This window comes from Lemur catta, chromosome 15, assembly GCF_020740605.2.
Source record: "Lemur catta isolate mLemCat1 chromosome 15, mLemCat1.pri, whole genome shotgun sequence".
In the NCBI taxonomy this organism is placed as follows: Eukaryota; Metazoa; Chordata; class Mammalia; order Primates; family Lemuridae; genus Lemur; species Lemur catta.
The window spans coordinates 54,927,201-54,952,403 of record NC_059142.1 but is presented as its reverse complement, the minus strand read 5'-3'; the positions used below and the strand labels follow the sequence as shown (position 1 = coordinate 54,952,403).

Genomic DNA, 25,203 nt, shown 5'->3' with positions numbered 1-25,203 from the left:
ACGCTCACCTTAAAAAAAAAAATTTGGAGAATTTTTATAATTAAGGTAAACTGTAAGTATCTACATTACCTGAAAATAACAATGGTTGACATTTTGTTATCTCGCATTGAGTCTTAGAAAGAAAAGAAACGAAGCGTCACAGAGAACGTCTCAGTCCTCTCTGAGCGCGCCCAGCCCCTTCCCCGCCCCACCCCACGGGAGCTCCGAGCTCCGATTTGGCATCTGTTACGTTCATCTCTTGAAAACACATTTACACACCCGTAACCATAAGCCATAGATCACAGTGTTTTATGTCTTTCTCTAACTTACATACGTGACATCTTTCTGCAACACGCTTCTTTCATTCAGCGTCATGTTTCTGCAGTTTGTCGGTGCCGACGGGTATGTTTCCAGCTCATTCCCTCTGCCTGCTGTATAGAACTCTGTCTGGAAATCCATCATCCTTCCTCTACCCACTCCTCCATGGGTGAACATTCCGGCCACCTGCAGAGGGTGGCAATGTCACCGAAGGCTGTGGTGGGGTCGGGGTGGCTGTGTCCTTATGCACAGGCATGTACCTGGCTGTGCATGGCTGAGTCTCAGAATGCTCTGGAACCTGGCCGTGGTGCTCTGAAGCCTCTGGACCTGTCTGTGTTCCCACCAGCTGTCTCTTCCCATCCTCACGGGCACCAGAGGTGGCCGGGCGTTCCCACACGTGCCCACGTGGGATCTGGGAGGTGGCATCTTTCTCTGGTTGTAGTCGCCTGACGCCCAAGTCTGTTTCCTCTGTGTATCGGCAGGTCTGAGGTTCCGCACACGCCTGGGGTGCTTGTCTGTTCCTCCAGCTCCTCCTCCCCCACTCAGGAAAGCAACCTGTACCTGGGAAAGATTTAAAGCAAAACTTGAACCCATTTTACTTTGTAGAAAAACAACAACAAAGTAAACCACTTGCAAGCTTTTGGGCTTTTGTGTTAGACTCCAGTGTCTGTGGCTGAAACGCCTGTGTCGGGGCTGGGACCCGTCGCTGCCCCTAAGGCTGTCTGGCTCCCTGAGCCCCAGGCCCGACTCGGCAGGGCCACAGGCTCTCAGGGCAATTCCAGGGAGGAGGAGGCCACGCAAGGGAGGACACGCAGCCTCCCTCTTCTCGGAGGCCGGAAACACCTGGCCTGGCCGCTTGCGCCAGCTCCCGAGGTGGGAGGGTGGGCAGGGAGCCCCTCGGCTGGGGGGTGTCAGGTGAGCTCAAGACCTGGCTCTGAAGCCCCCAGCCCCCAGGAATCTGGGACTGGGATGCGGAGGATCTGGCAAGGGCTGCCCACAGCAGACCCCAGGCCAGGCCTGTCATCACTGGGAACTTTGTTTCCGGGGAGAAAAGCGAGACTCCACCCAGCCCATCCCTCCCTTTCTGCCCTGAGGCTGTCACTGGGCCCTTGCTGGGACTGTGGGTACCCGATGGCTGCTCCCCGATGCCCACACAGGCTAGCACTGGCCAGAGCCCTGGAGGACAGGGCCTTGGGGTCTGTGGGGGGCCTGGGGTGAGGATCCGGGTGGGAGACGTGAGGGAATCGGGCCCAGGGACGACGGCTACATGAACCAGTGAACGAATGAGTGAAGAAATGATGTGTGGCCCCCCAGTCCCCTGGACTCATGGGCTCTCTGCCACAGGGTCGCTGCTCAGGGAGTTCGCGGGGACACCATCCTGTCTCTGGCACTTTGCCAAGCAAGCCCCTTGGGTGGGGTCTGGCCTCCCCCAGCCCTGTCTGCCCCACCCCTTTGAGGATTCGAGTCCCAGGGAGGCTGTGCAAGAGCTGGAACATGCCAGAAGCAAAGGGACAGCTGTTAAAGAGTTCACATTAGAGGTGGGGAAACTGAGTCACCAGCTGGCCCACCCTAGCAAGAGTAGGAACAGAGTGGCAGTTACAAGCTGGGCTCTGGAACCAGAGTCCCCGGGTTTGGGTCCAAGCTCTGCCAATATGCAGGTCGTGTGCGTTGGGGTGGGCTCTTCTAGCATCTGTGCCTCGGTTTCCCCCCAGGATCGCTGGAAGGGTTAATGACTTACACTAGGGCAAGGGTTTCCGTTGGCCCCTGTGCAGCGGGCAGCCCTGCCTGCGCTCCCGTCCTTCCCCTCGCCCTGGGGCCAGCTCTGTCCTGAGCGCAGCAGCTGCAGAGCGCCCAGCCCCCATCCTCACCTGTGCTGGAGCCCCGGGGAGACCCGAGGGCGGCGGCAGCAGTTTATTAAGCCAATAAAATCTTAAGTGCCTGAGCTCCAGAGACCCTTGGGGTCTTTTTACGCGCACGGAGGAGCCAGAGGGCTTTCTGGGCCTGAGTCTTTCGTGCTGCGTGGAACAGGTGGGTGCACAGCAGTCTGCTGTCTCCCCCACACTCCCATCCCAGGAAGGCACCTGTCACCCGACAGCCAGCCCTGTCACCTGCCCCATCTTGGGGACACTGCTCTGCTCCGGCCTGGCATCCTCACTCGGTGTTCCAAGGGCGTGTGGCAGAGCCTTCAGGACTTGTGCCCCCGGCCCTCAGCGAGGGTCTGGTCCTCCAGCCCCTGCCCACTGCACTGGGTCCTGTCGCTGGTCTCAGGCTGCCGTCCCTCCATGGCCTTCACCCCACGCGGAGAGGGGGAGGGGAACCAGGCTGCGGCTGCTGTCGCCTGCTCTGTGAGACCCTCCCCTGGCCTCTTTCTTCAAATTCCGCTCCCTTCCTGGTCTGCCCCCACCCTCGCCTTTCCTCGACTCTCCTCTTTGTCTCCTGGAACTTTCCCTGGTGTGCCTAATTCCTGGAGGCCTCACGGGCCCGGAGACGCGGCCCCCCCTCACCGTGCACACAGCCCTGAGAATCGATTCGGAAAACGATTAGTCGCAGTACGGCAGCGCTGCTAACTGTGGCGTTTTGCTTTGCGGTTATTGATACATCATCAGAATTGAGAAGCCGCAGTCAGGAAGGGGGGAGGGCCTGGCGGGGACAGGAGGGGTGGCGGCGACTGTCCTGAGACGTCAGGGAGCCAGGCTCCTCCGGGGTGGACGTGAGGCCCTCGCGGGAGGTGGTGCCCGGGCTGTGCCCTCGCGTAGGCCCAGGAGGGCCGATTTGCCGTAGGCGTGTGACTGCGCAGTGCGGGTCCCCACGCAGACCGGGGGCCCCGGCTCTCCCTCCTCCTCCCCCCAGAGACAGAGTGTGGGGGCCAGAAGTGCTGCTCCTTCATTCCTTCCCTCATTCATTCATTCGCTCACTCGTCATTTGCTGTGTCGTGGGGAAGCTTCCATCTTAGGGCGTCAGTGCTACCGAGAGCACAGGTGGAGACAATGCTAACCGCGATCGTGGCGCTAAAGGCCGTGGGGAAGGAGGCGTGTCGGGGCAGAGGGGCTGGGGAGTGGGCTTCAGATCGGGAGGTCGGGAGGCTCCTCTGGGGGCCGAGTGAGCAGACGCTGCCCAACTGCTGATGGCCTCAAGGAGGCGCATCCGAGGAGGGACCCTCGTGTGCAAAGGCCCTGAGGTCCAACGCAGCGAGAAGGCCCCGCAGGGGCAGAGTTACCCGTGGGGCTGTAACGGCCAGCTGGGGGAGGAAGGCTCCAGAGTTTTGGTTGAGACCACTGGTCACGTGACACCCCCTTCCCACCCTCTCTCCTTTCCTTCTACACATGCAGAACCTGTTGCCAGGTGGGTCCAGAAACACGAAGCTGGATTAGGCTCTGAGTTTGGGCCAACACAGCAAGAGGCCAAAGACTGGGGGGCTTAAACAGCAAGCATCCACTCCTTACATGTGTGCAGCCCGAGAAGTCCAAGATCCAGATGCCGGCACTGTGACACGGAGGAAGGAGAGACAGAGACAGACAGAGACAGAGAGAGGCTCTTCTTACAAGGGCACTAATCCCAGTACCAGGGCTCCACCCTCATGACCTCATCACCTCCCACAGGCCCAGTCTCCAAATATCACTCCGGGGTTAGACTTTGACGTATGAATTTTGGGAAGACACAAACATTCAGACCACAGCAGACTCGGTCCCTACTCTCGGCCGACGACACAAGCTGGCAGAGTGAGCTGCCAAGAGGCAGAAGCTGGGTCCCCCTAACTTTGCCCACCCCCCGTGTCTAGCAGGGAGGCTGGTGCCCCGAGATCACACCGTCAGCTGCCAGAGAGGGCTCAGGACAAAGAGGGAGAACCAGAGGCTGCTTGTGGTGACGCCGACGGGTTGTGGCGGGAGGACAGCTCGCTACCCAGTGAGTGCCTGGCTGGAGTGCAGGGCACCCACCGGGGGTCCGGCAACCTCACGCGGGACACGGCATTTCCCCTAGAGTGGAGCCCAGCGCTGGGACCTGGGACTGGTCCCCGGCTGGTGCTGACGACTTACTCCCAGCAGGGCTCTACTGGCTTGAGAGAAGAGCTGGGTCCCATCTTGGGGACAGGTGACGTGGGCCATCCCACCATGGGTCCAACATGCCAACCTACTGACACGCTCCCCTCCAATCCCAACATCGGTTTTGGTAGCGCGAATCTCACCCGCAGCCTCCGGAGCCGCAGGGCTGGAAGCATCTTTACCCGTGAGGTGGTAAACAGAGATGCCTCGATATACCTTCTCCTGGCTTGATGTCTTCTCGTTTGCAGCGTTCGAGAGACGCTGTTCCCATGACACTCTGTCCTGTGATATTTTTAATCAAGAGCACGGGAGAGCGTGTGCCTGATGCATTCCAGAAATTCAGAGATTGAAAAATGTTTGTTCTCTTGTTTTCTTTTTAAAATGCAGCGTGAAGTCAGGACAGCGGAGGAGATTCTGCCAGCGCTTCCCTCGAGCTGGTCTGTGGCAGCCTCGGCCAGGAGCCTGTCCCAGGAGCAGCCCCTCTGCAAACAGGTGCGTACCCGCCACGCGGCACCTGCTGCCCCACCCTGCTGCTGCGCAGGTCGGTGCTTCTGCAGGGCCCGGGGAGCCCGCGGCCGTCGGGGCGATGCCTGAGGGTGTCCTCGGGGCAGCGTGGGCTGCAGAGAGGGGCGTCCGCGCCGGCCCCACCGTTGGCTCTCTACCCCTCTGTGTTTTCACCTGCCCTTCTCCAAGCCCCTCACGAAATGCAAATCAGCGAACGCATAATAGATAATTAATAGACTGACCAGCCCTCAAGGGAGCTAAGTAGATAAATAATTTTAATTATTCTTGAGTTGCCATAAATCCCCTCACTGCCTTTTTATTAAACTCTGTGTTTACAGGAGTCATTTATATGGCCTGTCATCTTGCTCCCCGCCTTCTGGGCAGCTCCCACCAGGTCTGCCCTAGGTGGAATGACACTGTATGACCACGAGAGCCTTTCCCGGCAGGCCCCGGCGTGGGCACGGGTGTGGGAAAGCTCTGCCCACTCGGCCAGGTCGGGCGGCAATGGGACAGACAGCGCCCGGCTCGCCCGGGGCCCTCCCTGCGAGCCCTGAGCTGGCCGCGGCCGGCACTTAGGCCCGGCTCGGAAACCGCGATTATACTTGGCACCTGAGCTGTAGGTATGAGCTCATTCTTCTCCCCAGGGATGGCCTCGGCCTATTAATAGCCTCAGCTGAGGTTCCCTTGCTGCGCCAAATGCCAAGAGAGAAAGTGGGTTAATAAATATAAAAGAAAACTCCCTCGGAGGGCCCGGGGCCAAACTCTCCCACGCTCTCCGAGAGTCGCGGCTGTCGGGCCCCAGATGGGGCAAGGGGTTCCCTTCCCCGACAGAGGCCCGGTTCCCAGGCTGGGGTCTGAGGACCAGTGTGACAAAACTCCAGGTCCCCATGGCGCCGGGGACGGAGGAGGTTGCCACCCAGGCAGGTGCAGGAGGACGGCTCAGCCATGGCCGTCCCGCATCTGGGAGGCCCAGGGAGGGGGATCTTGACTGTCTCGTGCCTTCCCCGCACCGGCGCCCCCTCTTTATCTGTTTCGCTCACATCCTTGTGCCTGCTCTGCAACGTGGACGGGGAAGGGAGCATGTGGCCCTCGGGAGGGGTCCCCGAGCAGGATCCCCTCCTCGTCCCCCCCAACTCCTGGGGTCTGCGGCAGGAAGGCTTTGGTCTGAGTTAGAAACACATTAAGAAGAGAGCAGGGCTCAGGGCAGAGCAGGATGGGGACAGGCCGCCATTGGAGGGCGCTGGGAGGGCAGGCTCCGTCGCAGCGATTCACTGGATTAGCGGAATTTTGGGAGCGTCACGTGCCCGGGCGGTGGCCAGTATTCTGCTTGGATGTGTGAGCCACCTCGGCCGGCGAGCTGTTGGCCAGTGCTGCCTGGCACCTTTGGACAGAGAGTTTCATGTCCTGGTCTCATTTGTTCTCCGATGGCGTGTGCCTGGATGGGACGCAGGGGGTCACAGCCACCCAGCTGGGACCTGGCAGAGCCGAGGCTCATGCCCGGGTTATCCGGCCACAGCAGGCCCCACTTTGGGAGGTTCCACAGAGCACGCACGAGGCCTGTTGGTGAGATTTCTCCTGGTCCTTCTGCGTCTCACCCGCTGGGGCTGAAGTCAGACTGTGGGTGCTGCTGCCTTACGAAATGCGGCCCTGGCTGGGCTCTCGCGGGCAGCAATGACAGTCTGGGATGCGGCCCTGGCTGGGCTCTCGTGGGCAGTGATGACAGGGTCTGGGCAGCCTCCAGCCCTGGCCCCATAGCGCTGCCCGGGCCGCGCCGAGCCCGCTGCCGGCTGCTCTGCCCACTTGGAGGGAGGCTGTGTGCCCAGGCCAGAGAGGGAATTCAGGCTAAGCAAACGGAAAGGCCTTTTTACGTTTCACTCAACAGAATTAAAGACTGAAAACTGGCCCAGCGGAGGCTCCCTGCCCTTTCAAGAGTTTGTTAGCGCAGAGCCGAGCGCCGCCCGGCCCGGCCCCGCTGCGTGGGGGAGACGTGGGCGGGGAGAGCAGGGAGCACTGGGGCAGCTTCCACGCAGCACAGGGGCAGGTGCTTGCTGGGGGCCGCCGAGCCCGCTCCAGGGACGTCTGTCCAGAGCAGGCAGACCAGGGACGGGGCTGTGCCCTTCCTTAGGAAACGGGGCAGAAGCCTACCTCTCCCAAAGCAGAGCAAGCCCCATCGCGAGGGTGTCTGTCATGCTGGTCCCCAAACATCCCTGCCCCGACCCCTGCCTCCCCCACCCCTCCACCCTGGCAAGAGCCCATCCCCAGCTCCAGCTGTGTCTGCCTGGTCTTCAGAATTGTGCCACTGGGGGCCCCCATCGGGGAGGGGGGTGATCGACTAAAAGTGGCTCCTGCCCACCCGCCCGCTCAGCCAGCATCACCCGCTAGCAGGGTGCCCCAACGCGGGGTCTGAGAAACGGGGGCGGGAGACACCAAATGAAGGAGGGAGGGTCTGGCTCCCCGACCCCAGCGGGGGTGGGCATAATTCTGTCCCCAGAACTCGGTGTCCATTCAGGGCAGGCTGTCCTTGCCTAGCCCGAGTGCCACCAGCACCTTCCAAGAGTCCTGGAGTCGGAGCCAAGAGCAGTGGCTGTTGGGATTGTCCCCTCCCCTGCAGTTAGGGGGTCTGGAGACCTTCAGCAGAATCAGTATTTTTCTGTTTAAATTAAAGTCAACTCTTAGTACTTTCTTATTCTTACACACGCAATAGATGCTCCTTATAGAAAATACAGACACACCCACAATCCCCCCGTCAGATAACACCACGGCTCACACCTGGGCGTGTGAGAGTGTCTGGGTGTTGGCTACACACGGCGTGTGCACGTCAGCTTGCAAAAGCAGGACTGTGACATGTGTATTGTTCTGTAATCTGTTTTTGTCGTTGTGGCTCAACAGTATTTTCAGGAACATATTTCTAGGTTGACATTAACATCATTTTTAATGATCAAATATTATTCCACTGCATGAACGCGCCGTAACCAACCCCCTCAGGCCCGTTCTAAAGCACTAAAGCAGGCGTGAGCCACTGACCCTATTTCCAGAGCTCTCTGCCACACTGCAAGAACCCGGAAGATTAATTTTCCAAGCAGGAATTAGAAAATGATTATTCACATTGTAAAGGAGTCTGCAAACACCCTCCAAAGAGCTTCCCTGAGAAACGGGCTCCCCAGGGCACGGAAACAGGGTGCAGCGTGTAAAATCCCAGCTCACGGCTGGTGGCACATCTGGCCTCATGTCCTTTCCCAGGTCGACTGGATGCATGCTCAGGCGTGTACACACACGCACACACACAGATACACACACATGCATGCACACATAAACATACACAGCTACTGTGTGCACACATAGGCCCATGCATGTATGTACATACACACAGTATTTGGAAGCTTCTCATTGTCAGCTGAAAGGTGATGTTAATTAATTCATTATCAATCACATCTATGTATCAGGTGTTCTGCTCTTAGCAACGATTCCTGGGGAATAAACTTTCATTTCTCTCTAAAAGATAACGGAAATAGAAGTTGATGGGGCTGGGCGGGTCAGTGCCCCCGGCCCGTGTGACTTATTATTTAATGAGACAAGCAGGCATACCTCAGAGAGAACATGTTTAGGGGACTTTTAATAAAACCAGGTTTAAAGACACCCAAGAGCCCAGGCCTGCAGGTCGGCATCCACAGGCTCAGCACCTGGGTGGGCGAACGGTGGTGTAGCTGGGAGCACCTCTGACCCGGCGAGTCCAGCTAAGGCCCCCCAAGGCTCAGGGCTCCCCAAGACCACCCAGAGGACGCGGCCCACAGGCAAAGCATTGGTGCATGTTTATGTAACCATACGCCAAATGAACAGTCGGTAAACCTATTTCTGGCATATTTATACTCAATTTCAGGAATATATGTCTCTAAAATAATTTGTTGAATTGAAATTCATGTACCATAAAACGAACCATTTTAAAGCGAACAATTCAGTGGCTTTAGCAGAGTCACAGAGCTGTGCAGCCACCACCTCTGTCTAGGCCCAAAACATTTGGATGGCTCCAAGGCAAAGCCCCTCACTCGGGGGTATTTCTAGTTACCATTTGGGGTTGCTTTGTTCTCACAGGTGCCCACTACCACTGCCCTTCCCCCACTCTCCCCTGAAACGAAATCCTCACATACCGCGGCCCGTACGGCAGTGTGCAGAGCCTGGGATTCGGTGCCGTTCCCCCTGCCACATTCTTCCCCATCTATTCTGTGGTGCCTGCCAGGTGCCAGGAGCACCGGGCTCCAACCCTGGCTCTGTCTCATCCCTGAGCGACCTTGGGCCATTCACTTCCCTTTTAGGCCTCAGTTCCTTACCCGTAAAATGGAACAATAACGTCTTTCATGAAGAGCTGCTGACGGGCAGGAAGGGACGTTTATTTATTGCATGAAAAGGAACCAGCGCAGTGTCTGGCATGCCACGAGAGCTCAGTGGGTGGCAAGTGTTTTAACATTCGTTTTTAATTGTGGAAAAATACACATAACAAAAGCTAACACCTTCGCTGCTTTCAGTGCATGGCAAAGGAGGGTACACACTGCCCTGCAACCATGACGACCACTGTCGCCTGAACTCTCCATCTTGCCAAACTAAGACTCTGTCCCCATGAACCACAGCCCTCCCCCAGCCCTGGCAACCGCCTCCACTTTCTGCCTCTGCGGGTCTGGCTGCTACAGGGGCCTAAGTGGGTAAGTGGAGTCACACAGTGTTTATCATCTGGGGTCTGGTTTATTTCACTCGACGGGTGTCATGTCCTCGAGGTCCGTCCCTGTCGTAGCACGTGTCGGACTTTCTCTCTGTTTACGGCTGAGGCATATTCCGCGGAATGGATGGTTCGTCCATCCCCCGAAGGCTGCTGGAGTTGCCGCTCTTGGCGGTGGTGCGTGGCGCTGCTGTGTGGGGTCTGCCTTGACGTGGTGGGAACCGGACTGATCTGGACACTCGCTTTCTAACGAGGTGCTTTCCTCCCGCATCTCTCACACAGCAGCGCACACACGCGGGGAGATCGGCCCACAGCCGCCGTCAGATGCTCAGGGCCAAGGCCTTGTCAGGGAGACACTGGGATCAGCCCGTCTGGGGTGCGTCTCTGTGGCTGTCACTGTTGGAAACAAACATGCCCGACATTGCACAGGGAGCGTCGTGCTGCCCCGGGAGACTCCGTCTTCGGTTAACTGCTCCCCCCAATAGGTTCCAAGTCCAAGTACGGCCCAGACGCGTGACGTGGGGACCCAGAGGGGTGGAAGGATTAAGGGCTCAGTTCACATGTGCAAAGTCCCTTCGTGACATAACGGGAACTGGATGAAATGGGCTGGACCCAGGGGCTCTTCCGGGCCCCACCCGAGCAGGAGAACAGCTTCCAGCCAGAGTCCACCCACTGGGGCCCCGTGGGTTAAAACTACCAACAGGCAAGGACCAGGGAAGGCTGACCTGGTGGCCCGGAAGATCCCAGGGGCCTGCCGTGAGAAAGAAGGGCGTATTCTCAAAAACAAATGCAGGCGTTGGGGGCCTGTCCATCCCGGGCAACCTGCATCTTCTGTTTAGGATTTGTTTATAGATGTTTTGTGGCCACTAAGGTAGAATTTTCTAAAAGGGAAACACGGAAATGTCTTTTTTCCTGAGGCCCATTCTTCTCTTCTAGAAACTCAAGAAATGATCGCAGTCTCCCAGGGACTCACGGAAGTCTCCGGCGAGGCCAGGGGCAGGTGCAGGTTCCAAGGGTTCCCCCAGAGCTGGAACAGTCAGCCTGAGACCAGACCCCCAGGGGTTCATTGTATCAGGCAAAGCCATGATCATAATAGTGACAGTAACAACAATGTCATCTTCACCCGGAGTGAGTGCGTTCCCCATGGGTTCAGGTGGAACACACCTGTCCACACTCCCTGGGGTCCTGGTTCCAGAACTGACTGCGGGTGGTAGATCTTCCTGTCGGGCAGGTTTTAAGCTTATCTCACCCACAGCTGTTAATTCCTCCTCCTCCGGGCTTTCCCCCAAGGCATGTATATTTATTTCACTTTCATTAAGAAAGGAAAGACATGTTTTCTAGAAATTGGAGCTGCACTTTGACAGAATCGTGTCTCCCCATTTTGGAGGGGTGTCGCCCACTTTCCTTGGGTTCTTGGATTCCTGGTGCTCCCCAGAGCAGTGTCGAGCTGACACGGTGTGTTGTCACCTGTGGCTGCTGTCACACACCACAGACTGGGTGCCTCCAACAACAGACATGTATTTTCTCCCAGTTCTGGGGCTGGAAGTCCAAGATCAAGGTGTCAGCAGGGTTGGCCCTTCCGGGGCCTGATGAATGAAAGGTGTGTGTGGTGTCAGGTGGGGGCTAGACCGAGATGCGAGACAGTGGGACGTGGCCTCTCTCCGTGGCTTGTGGGCGGCCATCTCCCGTGTCCTCACGGGTCGTCCCTCTGTCAGTGCCAGCGTCCTAATCTCGGCTTCCCCTAAGGACAGCAGCCATATTGGATTAGGGCCCACCCTAGTGACCTCAGTTTAATTACCCCTCCAAAGACTCTACTCTGAATACGGTCGTCCCTCGGTAACCTCGGGGGGACTGGTTCCAGGACACCCAACATTTGAGGACGCGCAAGTCCCGGATATAAAATGGCGTGGTGTTTGCGTGTCATCTGCACACGTCCCTGTATACTTTAGACCATCTCTAGGCTCCTTGTAATACCCGATACAAGGTACGTGCTGTGTAAATAGTTGTTATGCCGTATTGCTTTTTATTTGTATTATTTCTTATTGTTGCATTGTTATTTTTTATTGTTTTTTCCCCCAAATATTTTTGATCTGTGGTTGGTTGAATCCACAGACACAGAACCCAGAGACACCAGGTGGTGGCTAGCCGCATCCTGAGGGCCCGGGGACGAGGACTTTAGCATACGAACTTTGAGGGGACACAGCTCGGCCATAACAGGCCCTGACGCTGTCCGGTGTCCCATCCAGGTGAGCTGGGCCCCCGGCTGCCGGGAGTGGCACCCCCACGTCCCGCACTCGCCAGCCTCTCTGTCTAGCGGGCCACCTGGACACAGCACGTGGGCTTCTGTTTATTGGTCCGTTTCCCCGTCCACTCTGCCATCCCTGGTGTAGCCGCATCTGCCGCGGGGAGGGTTTGAACGGTGCTGAGTCAGAGCAAACCTCTCCGGTTACAGGCTCCGCCGTCCTGCCTGTGAGCCTTGCCGTCAGCAGATGCCGTGTCAGCCACCCGGCCCCGATCAATCGCGCCACAGGACAGTCTGTTGACTTCTGTCTCTCCCGGCCATCAGGGTCAATATCGCTTCTGTCCGGGGGTGTCCGGTTGCAATCATGCCCCCTCCAAAGACCTCCACCCTCTTCCACCTCATTTGGCGAAAACCACTTCACCTCCCACCGCCTGACGCCTCGCACTCAGGGTGCAGGGGGGACAGTGACAGAAATAGCCGGGTGCCCCACCTCCCCAGCCGGATCCTGCCTGTCAGGTGCCACTCAGATTCTGGGGGTGTCTTCCGATGGAGCCTTAACGTGGTGCTTGGTGACACAGACTCTTCCCAGTGCTCTCTGTCCAATGGCACGTGGGTGTGTTGACCCTGCACTTTGCCCACGCTGTTCCCTGCCTGGAAAGCCCTGCCAGTGAGAAGCTCCTTGTCCTCTGGTACTGACCAGATGTCCTCGGCCCAACCCTCCCTCCCCCAGCCCCTGCCCAGGTGGGCCTGCGCCCACCAGTCCCTGGGCCATGTCGTGCCTCTGCTCTCTCTGCCCCGCCAGGCTGGGGGCGCTCTGCTCACACTTACCTTCCCCCACCCACACCCTCGTCCCCTGGCACATATTTGAAGCTTAAACTGCCCGCCAAGTGCAGATGTGGTTCCTTTTCTATAGGGTGTCGCCCGATGATGTGTCCCCACAGTAGCTAAGCCCTGGGATTCTTTTCCTACTTCTGGAAGATGTTGTCAGTGTTCCTGGACTTTCTTAGTAGGAGCTGGTGCACATCTACCTTCAGCTGTCCGTTTGCTCGAACATGCCCCTGAGTCAAATGACGTGTTAGGAGCTAAAGGAGGAGGAGGAGGGAGAAGAGGGGAGGAAGACAAGCAGGGGGAGGAGAGCAGAGTGGCTGCAAGGAAGTCTGGGCGTGGTCTCTTCCTGGGAGCCACCCAGGCCCTGGGGAGGGGACAGACTGGGCCACCATCCCCCCAGTGAAGGGACTTGCCCTTTCTTCAGTGTGTTCCTTTCCCTGACCTCCTCGTTATACTCATCACTTTCACATGTGCATACAGGACAGCGTCTGCCCACAGCTGCTCAAACCCGCATGACTCTGGCAAATGATGTGATCGTTACATAGTGGGATGAGCACCTTAAGTCAAATAAGAACATTAAAATCAGATTGTGTGTGTGTGTGTGTGTGTGGCTTTTTGAGGGGGGTTAAAATTTTAATTTTTTGCTGATGGCAGGTCATTTTTTTAAAAAGTTCTTTTGTGTTTTCATTTTGAGTCTGTGCACTGGGGAGCCCCATAAATTCCGCGTTGTGAAATCTGGCTGTGTCAGCAGCCTGAAAAATGAATTGATATTAAGCACAACAGAAGTCTCTCCAATTCACCTGTTTCTGCCTCTGCCGTCCTCCAACCCCTTCCCAGTCCCTGGTCCCCCCTGACCCCAGCTGGAGCTGGGGGGTGGAAGAATGAAGATGGTCATTGGCATTGTCGGGCTGAAGAATGACGCTGGCTCGTCTACTACTTAAATCTCATGAATTAAGTACAATTGACAAATAGCTGCCTTGCCCACGGCCCTGCCACAGACAGACGGACCCACACTTGCACTGCAGCCCCACTCCCCACACTGTGGTCCTAAAACATCGTCACTTGTCACACACTGACGTGCTGACCACCCTTGACCCCCCCCCCCCACTGTGCATCCAGGTCGCGGGCAGTGCCAGATCCCCGCCAAGCTGTGTCCCCGAGGGCTTGCCTCACTTGTCCTTGGTGGGATGGACACAGGGGGCTGTGGGGAGCCTGGGGGCGGGGGCAGGGCAGGAAACGGAGTGTGAAGTGGTGGGAATGCTGGGAACTCTGGGAAAAACACATAAAGCTCTGACCCGCAGTCAGCACCAGACCTGCTCACGCCAGACCCACGGTTTCGAATTCGGAGTCAGGCACTGTTTGTGCCGGGCAGCCCACGGGAAGCCCGTCCCTTCCCTGATCTGGAAGTTGTTTTCCAGAAAGGATTGGCTCCCACCCGAAATACACAGAGAGGCCAAGGCGGCAGGACTCCCCCCACCCCACCTTGCCAGGTTGTGCATTAGCTTTTCTCTCCTGCTCTCCCCATGAAACGAATCCTGATTTAAGAAATCAGACCTGGAGGCTGCATCTCGTCCTTAACATGCTCCAATTGCCAGAGTCTGGAAAATCCGCTGTGGGCAGGATTTAAACGCGTTTCCAGCCGTGGTGGATTTGGAGGGACGCAGGAGGCAGATTTCGTCTGCGTCCTGCATGGCTCGGGCCCAGCCACTGGTGCAGGTGACACTGCAGCCTCCAGCAGACCCTCAGGTCCGAGCACGTTCGCGGTGGCCGTCTTCCCTCCTGTGCGGTCTACGGCGTGGGAAAGGCAAGCCGGGTGCTAAGTAAAGCTTACGCACACCGTTATTGTGGTGGGAAATCGGGCGGTTTGAATGGGCCACTGACCTCTTCCATGACAAGATCTGACCCACCTCCAAAGGAGCATTTCTTCCTCATGATGGACAAAACCTTAGCAAGTTCTTCAAACGGGGTGTTGGGTTAAAACAAGTGGCCAGCCGTCACGTTCCAGACTTAATGACAGCAGATCAGCAGTGGCACGAGCCGCACCGGCTGCTGTTTCCGGTGATAAACGGGTACCTTGTGCTTCTAGCCGTGGACAGAGCTGAGCAAGAGGCCCCCCCAGCCCCTCCCACCCGTGGGCGCTGTCCGTGGTGCTGACGCTTGCCCTTCCACCTTCCGTCTCCTTCCTGATTTTCCGGGAAGCGGCGGTGTGTGCTGGAGGACAGCACGGTCCCACCTGCACTGCACGGAAGGCTGGCCCCGTTCGCCCTGCTTTTCCAACTGCACAAGGCAGCCGCGTGGCCACGGGGGACCAGTGTAGTCACCTGCAGTATGAATACCTACCTGCTCTGGAAGTTGAACTGGCAACTCTGAGACTACGTCATTGCTGCCCAAGCCCTAGCTGACCCCACGCCAGCTGGGGGCCCTTTCTCAGCCCTGTCCCGCTTCCCCATCTGACAGCAGCCGCTGGGGCTGACACCTCACCGGAATGAGTCCCTGATAGCCCTCCCCGGGCTCCCCATTTCTCCATGTGGCCCGTTCGTGGGCCAGACCACCCCACAGGGCAGCCCCCCAACCCCCGCTTAGTCCTCAGCCCCCAGAGCAGCAGAACAACTAAAGCAGAAGTGACTTGGTGCGAGCGGCAGACCAGGAACTTGGAACATTTTTGCTGACCTCGTGTGACCTCGGGCAGGCCACTTGACCCTCAGAGTTCTCGGCTCCCTCACCTGGCAGATGAGGTGTGGAGACCTGCTGTGTCCGCCTCACGGGGCTGTTGGAAGGATCAAATGAGGCAAGGCCTTTAAGGGGCTCCAAAAACTGCGGAACACTATATAAATACAAGACATGAATAACAGTGACATTGTGAAAGAGAAGAGGCATCTCAGACTTTGGTCTCTGATGTTCCAGCCAAGCAAGCCCTTCAGGGGCCTCTTTTCAGGGGAGTTGGAGGGTGGGGGGCAGACACGAAACCCCACAACCCCGAGCAAAGCCTTCAGGGAGGAATCGTCTTTTATACCAACTCCCGAAAGAAAGGCCAGATTCCAAAATGAAATCTGTTTGCTTCTTACTTTCCTCATATAAAGGGAGCGGGTGACATTTTTTCCCCCAAATGCAGTTTCGGGCTGGTGCAATCAGAATACAACAGTCGGAGGTCTCTAGTGGCAGAACTGAGCAGAGGGAAGAAAGCAGGAGGGTCTGTCGTGAGCGTGCGGCACACTGCGGCTCCCCCATGGGACAGCCAGGCCCGCCCAGTGTCACCCTCCACCACGTCGAACACTCTTGGGGGCAGTGCCTATGGGGAGTGTGTGTGTGCGTGTGTGTGGGTACTGCTGAGTGTGAGTGTAAACGTGTTACACTGTAGACTAATATTTTAATTCCTACCTTTAATCAATATCCGTTGAGAACCTTTCCTCTGTGGGGGCCATCTAGGGGCTGACGACACAGCCCCACCCTCTGGTTGCTGTCGGGGAGTTGGGGAGCCAGCGTGGTCAATCGAGGCACAGTGTGGAAACACTTGCCGCAGGGGTGAGGGGTGAGGGATGCTGACGCCCGTCCTGGCTCTGTGAAGGGCGCACGAGCGGGATTTTCCCTGCTCCTCCCTTATCCTGCTTCTCCCCTTGTCGGCACCTGCAGCTGCTCGTCAGATCCTGACCTCTGGTGTGTCCTGGTGCCCTTGGGCCCACAGCGTCTTCGTCTTTCAGACAACCCCTCCATTACCTTCGTATGATTATTGGAAGATTTGTAATTATTTATTGCAGCCCCAAAACATTGATCACCAATGCAAGCCTAGGAATGAGGGGTCAGGGCACATCGCTGGTGGGCTCTAGTGACTGGCTTCAGGGGTTCTCGGTTGCAGCATCTCATCGGGTGGTTGAACCCATTTCTCCAGCCCAGGACTGAGACTTGGGCATTGTGAAATCCAGGGTTCAGCTCCACGGTAAAGTGTTTCTGTTGGAATCAGCTAAGTCACGTGGTGCCCCAGATTCTCACAACCAACCTGCAAAGACAGTGCCCTTCCTTCCTCCTGAGCATGGAGGAGCCACCTGGGGGCATCTAGAAAGGCTCTAGGAGTTGCCAGGGGAAAGGGGCTGTGCTCTCGCTGTGCCCTGTGAATGTGGGGACTCGCCCGCACTGCTGCCTGTCCCTGGGAACAGAGATCAAGGGAGACTTCAGAGAAAGCCCAGCGTTTGCTCTGCCTCCCTGGGCAGTGAGCCCTGCCAGCTCTGCAGATCCTGTCACTGATGCAACAAGGGACTGTTAGGTACAACAGGATGTGCTCGTGACACAGGGCTCCAGGGTGTGCCCTCAGCCCCATTCTTCCTGCCTGGAGGAGGAACGTCCCCGACCAAGAGCTTCTGCAAGGCGTTTCGGTAAATTCCCACGCTCGAAGCCGAGTGCTGCAACTGCCTGCGATATTTAATTACAAACCCGCGCAGGCCAGCTCCCTGAACGCAGCCCCACGGCAACTTGCTTATCTCCCGCACTCCAACACAGCTGACGAAGTCACCCCGGGATCCAAAACGTGGCACTGCAGAGAGCGCTGTAGCTCCTCCTGCATTCCCGGAGCGCGTGCGAGAGAGAAAACAGCCTCACGGACACCCCAGTGATCGTATGGTTTAGTGCCCTGGCCATCAGAGCTGACATTCATGCTGTTAATTTTAAAACATGTTATTTCTTCTCTATAAACTTAGACTTGTTTTTGACCAGCTAAATAACTCTCTTCCTTAACGGCAGTCTGGCATTTTATCGTGGTCCTTCGCTCCCCAGCCCTCAACCCCTCACCTTTAATTTGCTTTTCCTCTCCTGATGTCCCACGAGAGGGGTGAGAAGCTCTGGGAGAGGTTAGGCAAGCAAAACCTTCTAGAAAGGCAGGAAGCCGCCCAGGCTGAGCTGAGCCGAGCAACCGGCTGAAGATGCCCTCACCCCAGCGGAGATCCCTCCCCAAGCACACTGGCTACTTCTGGGCGCAGACAGGCAGCATCGCCAAGGGCAGAGGGGCCAGGGCCGAGGGCACGGAAGGATTGATTTTGTGCTGATGGCGGCGACTCTCGCCCACCCGTCATCAAACCCAGAGAAGGAGCCTCTGGAGGGACAATGAGATGCACGTAATCCACACTTGTCCATCTGCCTTGTCAAAAACAATTGCTCCTCTGGTTTTAGTAAACCTTAACCCTAAACATCATTTATTTCCCATAGGGCCTGACACGGAGGGCCCTCATTCGTGTCAACCTCAGATCCATTGCTAACTGCTTGCTCTTGGCGTCCCTCCCCCGACTAAACCAAGAACGAGCATCGCGATGGCCGGCATGTGTTGGACTTCTCCCATGTGCCAGGCGGGAGGCTGAGCACTGCCCGTGGGCCAGGCGTTTGTGTCTCCATAGGACGCCCGTGACATCAGCACAGCATGAGAGGCCCAGAGGCAGAGACCGAGGTCTGCAGAGGCTGAGAGCTTTGCCCAGGCTCGTGGCCGGAAGGACTCGGACCCCAGCTGGCCCCGCCGGACCCTCCCAGCCCCAAGCAACCCCCCTCCCGTCTCCTCCCTTTCTCCGTTGCCACCTGTGGGGCAACCCCAGAGCCTTCTGAAGGCCCCTGTCACCTGTGCATCTCACACGCCATGTGACACCCCTCCCAGAAGGGTTTGCTTCTCTGCCACCCCTGCCCGACCCCCAAGGTGCCTCCGGGGCCTTGGAAGCTCCTGCTATCCCGACACCCCCCAGGTACCGCGGTGCCCCCCAGCTTCTGTCTGGATGCCCCAGGAGCTCGCCTGTCGGGGCTGCGTGCGTTTAGAGGCAGGCGCGTGTTTCCCTTGCGTCCCTTTAGGGGTGGGGCTGGAGCAGTCCCTGGCCACCCCTCGCCCGGTGTTATTAGTTATTTTTAGCAATCAATGTTATTGATGCCGCGTTCACCAGAGAAAGCCACCGGAGAGCTGTTCTTCCAACTCATTACATTTAGAGTTGAACTATCCCCTTTTTATATAAATCCTGACACATAAAGATAAAATACACCACTTTCGGGGGGAAGCTCTGAACCAGAGGCCAGGAGCTGGGAGGCAGCTTTGAGCACCGGAAGCGGCTTTAAAGAGGCCTCCGAAGAGGGGATCCTCAGAGGTCTGTCCCCTGAGCCGGGAAGTGGGACCAGGGGATTGAAGTTGCACCTGGACAAGCAGGGTCCCCGGGGTGCCACCTGCACTGAAAGGGGAAACTGTGGGTCGAACAGAAGAGGGACAGTTTCTGGGGACCTCAGCTCTGCCTGTCCTCGGGCCAGCGCGTGAGGCCTGCTGACCGGGCGGCTGTCTGGCCGCTTCCACAGCTGCCGATGGCTGGCAAGGCCCGGGGTCCCAGTGCCCACCGGGCTGCATACGGGTCCTGGGCCCCAGCCCTCACTCCCAGGGAAGAACAAGGTCTAGTCTGGGGAACACGCCACACCCCTCCCACCCGATGCCTTCAGTTCCTCCACCTCAGGGGGACTGAGCCTCGGGCTGACCAAGGGGCTCCAGGAAGGCTCCCGGTCCTCGTCCCCTGCCACGTGCCACGTGCCCTCCATGCACACGGAGCAGCTCCCTCCCCAGCAGGAGCCCGTTTTCTCTTTCAAGGCTTGTGTTTGTCGGAGGCGTCCCTTCTGCCTGGAACACTCTGCTTCTCCCTGTCACCTCTCTGCTGAACTCCAAAATCAGGGAAGGCGTGGGGTCAGATAGATCGATTGGGGTGCTCATTATATTCAGGGGGTCCTGAAACATGGAGGGGGATAAGGTCATCCCAGGGGGACACGTAGCTGTGAAGTGAGACCATTGAGCCGAAGGCAGCGCCCGGGGGCAGGAGAATCTGGAAGGAGCCGCAGACGTGCTGCTGGCGTGTGGGGACACCGAGGCAGGGGCGTGAGTGGGCGTGTGAGAGGCGGGAGACAGGGGCTGCAGGGACTGAAGACCACCTGTCAGGTTCTGCTGCTGGGGAGGCTCGTGACGGCAGAGTGCCCGGAACGGAGGGCTGGGAGCCGGGTGTGGGGGCTGCAGAGAAAGCCGGGGGCCGCGCCTGTTGCTGGCTGGTCTCGTGCCAGCGGTGGGGGCCCCACATTGTGGATTCTGCCAAGCGTGTCACGGAGCCCCGAGGAGCAGCCAGCGAGGTGGGTGCTGAGCTGGGAAGCACAGGCGTCCCTGACACCCGCCCCCTGCCTCCAGCCCCTCCCCACCCGTCACTCGATGCAAACCTAATCTAGGGGAAAATGACTCCGCTGAAACCCAATTTCCTCCCTCTCTGCACACCCAGGGTCCCCTGCGGCCTGGGGAAATGCCGTTGGGGACAGGGGAGTGTGGTGCTTTCCAGGTACACGTGTCACTGGCTCCTCAGTCCTGCTCAGACCTGGGAGCAGAGAGGTGGGGGCGGGGGGCCTCCAGAGGGAGGGGGTGACTGTCCCTATGCTCCACAGAGGGCTTGTCTGCCAGCAATGAACTGTCCTTGTTCACATAAATCTATCCTGCTTGTCCCAGCGGGTGCCCTGGGGCCATGTCAGGGCTCCTGCGATGTGAGGGGACCCCCCAGTGGGCAGCGCTCACCTCGGGGTGCTTTCCCAGTGTCTCTGGCCTGGGGCCGCACTTGCTGTGCCCATGGGGTCGGCCACAGAACGCCGTGGCTACAGGGCTCTCAGCCCACGATGCGGGACAAGGCCTCCGCCAGTGCCTGGGGGGGACATGGGCGTCCTGGGGAGCACCCCCTTGCTGGGCGCCCCCGCCTTCCACAGCGAGCAGGAGGGGCAGGGGAATTCCTGTGGGCAGGTTAACTGCACCTTGGCCGTCACCGGGCAGGGACAGTGACAGGGGCACAGCCACTGGCAACTTCTCCATGCAGGAGTTGGGACAGGGCCGCAGCCCCAGAGAAGGGTTTGGCTGCTCTTTGCTGAGCACCTGCCTCGTAGCAGGAGGTCTTCAAGCGTCACCTTCCTAATCCTCCAACACCCTGCGGGGCGGTGGCAATGTTGCCATTTTGCAGGTGAGAAAACGGAGGCTTGGTGAGTGGAGTCATTTGGCTGGTGCCACACGGGGAGCAACCCGCGCAGGCTGTCAAATCCACGGCGGCCTGTCTGCACAGCTCAGGCTCCTGCCCGCTGGACGCCAGGCTGAGCGAGGATTCAGGGCCCCGCACCTGCCAGCACTCCTGCCCTGGCACGACCCCGAAGCCCACCACGAAAGCGACGACAGAGGAGGCGAGTCTGTGTCCCCAAGCCTGTTTCCAGCTGTCCCCCCATGACTGCTGGAAACTTCAGCTCCCAGGAGGGGCCCTCTGCACCCCCCATTTTTCATGACTTTCTTGTCATTGCTGTTGTTTTCTAAACAGACGAAGACATTTGGATTATGAATGTTGGACAACAAACAAAATGTTTAAGAAACTTATTAAATACCCTAACCCAGGCTTTATTCTTCCCCAAATATTTTCCAAACCCCAAAAAGCACGCAGACGTCACAAACCATTCTGTCGAGCGGCCTACGGCAGAGATAGACTATCCGCTGTCTCACGGCCCGGGTAAGGATCAGCGGCCAAGAAAATGCATTTCCGTCTGCAAGTGCAGAAACAAGTGAACCCTGCGATTTCATGAGCAAAGGGAAACGGTTCTGTTTCCAACTCTTGCAGTTCTGTGAGTTGGATCCAACACTCAAGCCAAAAACAAGCCGGACGGCCTGAGCCGCCTCGCACTGGACTTCGCAGCCCGGTGAGCGGACTTGGGTCCCATGTTGGGAGGAGTCCCGATGACAGGCGGCCCTGGGCTGCCCACCGCGTCCTCTCACACCTCCCTGCACCAGGTCGCGAAGGCCCTCTCCCTGGCGCACCCCACAAATCTCACCTCCTCTCTGAATACTTCCACACCCAGCCCGAATTCACGTGTGCGAAATAGGGATATCATCTCAGCACAGGGCGGCTTTCTTTTCCTTCACTCATTTAGAAGCTGTGAACACAAGACCGTGAAGGAAGCAAAACCTACCGGCGGTGGCTGCTCCTATTCCGTGTGACAAAATATCAGCGACTTTAGCAAGGGTTTCTTTCCCACCCCACTGCCCTCGACGTCTTTCCTGAAAATGAAAACTTTCCAGGCCTGCTCTGAAAAGAGAGCCACTCAGATTGCTCACACGTGGTGCTGTGGCTTCTTCTCAGTTCGGTTACAAGTTAAAATACAGGAAGAGCCATTGGCTGGGTGACTTCAACGTGGGTGACTTCAGTGTGAACCGTTGCAAAGCGCCAGGCCGAGCCGAGGGTCTGGCTGCCAGGCCAGGCCCCTCTGTCTCCAGCCTACCTGGGCCAGGAACCGCCCCCGCCCATGGGCTCCCCTTGGCCTTGTGTGTGGCTGGGAAGGGCGTGGGTGCCCGTTGCTGCTGAGGTCTCTCGGGGTGCTCAGGAAACAAAGACAGGGGCCCGTCCGTCCTCGCGTCCCGCAGTGTCCAGGCTGGCTCAGGCAGAGGTGGCCGCCCCGCTCAGCCACCTCTCCCGGCCCCTCGGGGCCCCCGAGTCAGCAGCCTGCTGCGCACCCACACACCACACGGCACCCCCACCCTCCCCACACCCCTCTCCTCTGTGCCGGGAAGGTAAGGACGTCCCGCCCAGGCTCTCAGCTAAATAAACCCGGCGCACTGAGCCGGCGGCCCAGGCTGGCACGAGCTGCTGGTCCAATTCACTGTCGTCATTTTTCATTCCGAATGAAATTAAGCTCCCGAGAGCAGAAAAGAACCCTTTTCTAAAAAGGAAATGCATCAGCAAATCCCTCAGGGGAAAACATTTTGACATGGAAGTTTTGCTGTACTTCATTCCGCCGACACAGCCACGGCGAGGTCCCTCCCTCTGCGCTCCCGCCCCCTCCTGTGGCTGTGCTCTGTCAACGCGCCCCTTGACTGCATTTGAAGAAAGTCACCGCAGCTCCCCGAGTCCCAGACCCCGTCCCTTGGTCCTCCCAAGCCCCCTCCAGCGCCGCCTGGGTCAGTAATAAGCTGCCGGTGTTCGGTCAGCACTGTCGCAAGAAGCAAATAAAACCTCAACCTGACAGGACAACCTCAGCATTAATGTCACTCTCTTGCCGTCCGTCCCCCGTCACCCAGTGTTTTCCTTCCAGATATATTTGTCTCAGCAAAGTGCACGGACCAGCTCTATGATGATCAAATTAATGAGTTGTGGTGCTGACGCGTCGGTTTTCGGCCCAAAGGCTCATGCATTTCCCTGGTGGCCGCCCTGTCATTAGGGTCTCTGAGCCCCCAGTGCCAGGACGGTGAGCTTGACCAAGTGCAAGAGTGTGCATATATTTACTTTAAAAACAACCTTGAGGCTACTCATTGATTTTAACACCTTTTGATGTGTGAAAAGCCCTTGAGGAAGGCCATAAAATACATAGGCCACCAGGCGTGAATTCCAGCAAGATCCACCGATTTGATCACTGAGCAGGACATGCTGGCCATGCGGGGACATGCGTGCCAATCAATCATCCAGCGGGCAGTTGAGCTGATCCCCGACGTGGCAACGCCTGCCGGGCCACTCTCGCCCGGGCACTGGGGTAGTTCTGGGCAGCTCTGAGCCTTCCGTCAGCCGCGCTCGGCTGTACCTGCCGTAAGTGCAGATGCTCAGATGCACGAAGCCACCAAGGCCACACAGCCAAGACCAGAGCCCAGGTCCGCCTGGCTCTGACACTCTCGTGACATCCATTACCGCCACCTGCCAGGGGAGGTGATCTATGTGGTCTGGAGGTGACAGTGGCCGTCCTTCAGTGGCCGTTCTCCTCACTCGTGCTTGGGTCGCTGCCTGTTCTGTCCTGATTTATGGGAGGTTCTGCCCAAAATGCCGTAAGTAATACGTGGTGGACGACCGAGCGGTGCCCCGCATGCCACACCAGGCCCTCCGCACGCAGCCTGCCCCGGCTCCACAGCCTGTCCCCATCTCGGGACACGTGTGGGCTCAGGCCCCCGCAGAGGTCAGAGGTAAATGCGGATGCTTCGGTTCACTCTGCTCGGCGTTGATGGTGGACGTGTCCCGCTGGATCCCGGGCCGCCTGTGTCCCTGAAGACCATTCACACAACTGTCACCAAGATGGGAGGACCTTAATTTAAATTCCTCCTCTAAAAGCACTGCCTACCTGAACCAGTACGTTCCCGCCCAAGGTGCCCGCTGGGAACCTAAGCTCACGCCGAAGCTCCCGGTGGCTCAAGACAGGGGTGACTCTCCGCTGTGGAATGGCTCATAGCACCGGCTTGTGAGGTGTCAGAGGACATCTGTCATGTCCCTCGACAGCGTCCGCAGACCAGGATTCCAGTCCTGGCTCTGTCACTTCATAACTGGGGCACCGACGCTCTCTAAGCCTCTGTCTCCTCATCTGTAAAATGGGCGTATAAGCAGCACGTGCCCCAGGAGTCGCCAGGGGAGCGTGTGAAGAAGCAGATGAGATGATAAGCACAAAGGCAGCTGCCCTGGGACAGCGTCCACCCGCCCAACCAAAACCGGTTGCTGGCACCGCTTTCCAGATGCCGTCCCCCCTCCCCCCGCTCCTGGGCCACGTGGCCTCCCATCTCCTGGCCTCCACATCCTTGCCTGTCACTGGATCGGCGGGGCCAGGACACTGCTAAGTCCCTCCGGTTCCAGCGTCCTGTGCTCTGCTCCTCTGGCTGAGCAGGCCATGGGCCACTTCCCCAGGCTCGCGGCCGCAGCCCTGGTCCCGGGCAGGGATGGGAGGGCCAAGCCAGCAGCGCCTTCGGTGTGGGCGTGAGGCTGCGTCTAGCGTGAGGGTGACAGGCGCTGAGAGGGCTGCAGCTGGCAGAGCTGGTCTGCAGGCTGAGACCACACACAGGCCCAGCTGGCACGGCAGCGAATGCCGCGGCACACAGGCTGGGTGGGGTCTGCAGGCTCCCTGGTTCCAGCCTGTGGGGTGGCTGGGCCACTTCCCAGTGGCAGCAGCTGGGCCGGGCGTGTCAGCCAAGAGGGTAGGGTCAGCCGCATCCCACCCTCTGGGAACAGGCTCCTGCGCCATCCCATCAGACGGGGTGACGCCAACAGCTCAGCACCCGGGGCCTTACTCCCCACCACCATCCCACCTAGAGACCCTCTTTCCTGCGATGCTATTCCTGCAGGCAGCCTGGAACCATGGGGCCGGGGGCACTGTGGGGGCTCAGGGAGCAGGGATGTGGGGTTCTGGCCCTGCCCACCCCAGGGCTGGAGCCCCTGGCCACAGCTCTTCTGGGGCGATCCCAGTTCTAGGTGTGGCACCTTGTTATTGCCACACCCCCGAAATCTTGGGACTGTGTGTGTTTGTGTCTGAGCCACACTCTCCAGGCTTCCTGCTCGCACCACACAAAGGTCTTTGGTCTCACCCTGTGCCGCGACCCTCCTGCCATGAGGCTTTTGGCGCTTGGCTTGGACAGAAATGCCAGAGTCCTTCGAGGGTTTCCCCCCCCGTGTGGGTGTCCTGCCCAGAGTGCAGGGCCTGGGTCCGCCAGGGGCGTGGTGCCTGGGGCCGTGTGGTTTCCGCAGCGTCCCTGAGCCCTCAGGCCTGGCCTGTCTTCTGCGTCCCTCTGCGGGCAGCTCACCCCAGCCCCAGCTCCCAGACTCCAGCCGGCCCTCCCAAGGCAC

At 58.4% G+C, this 25,203-nt stretch overlaps 1 protein-coding gene across 5 annotated transcripts in view; it reads left to right on the top strand.

Annotated features, from left to right (window-relative positions):
• The first annotated feature begins 4,777 nt into the window (after window positions 1-4,777).
• Window positions 4,778-25,203, top strand: part of RBFOX3 (RNA binding fox-1 homolog 3) — a 139,849-nt gene continuing 119,423 nt past the window's right edge. For all 5 annotated transcript variants that reach the window (XM_045569809.1, XM_045569807.1, XM_045569806.1 and 2 more), the window contains exon 1: window positions 4,778-4,829. The gene's annotated coding sequence lies outside the window, so the exon portion shown is untranslated. The remainder of the gene's footprint in view (window positions 4,830-25,203) is intronic.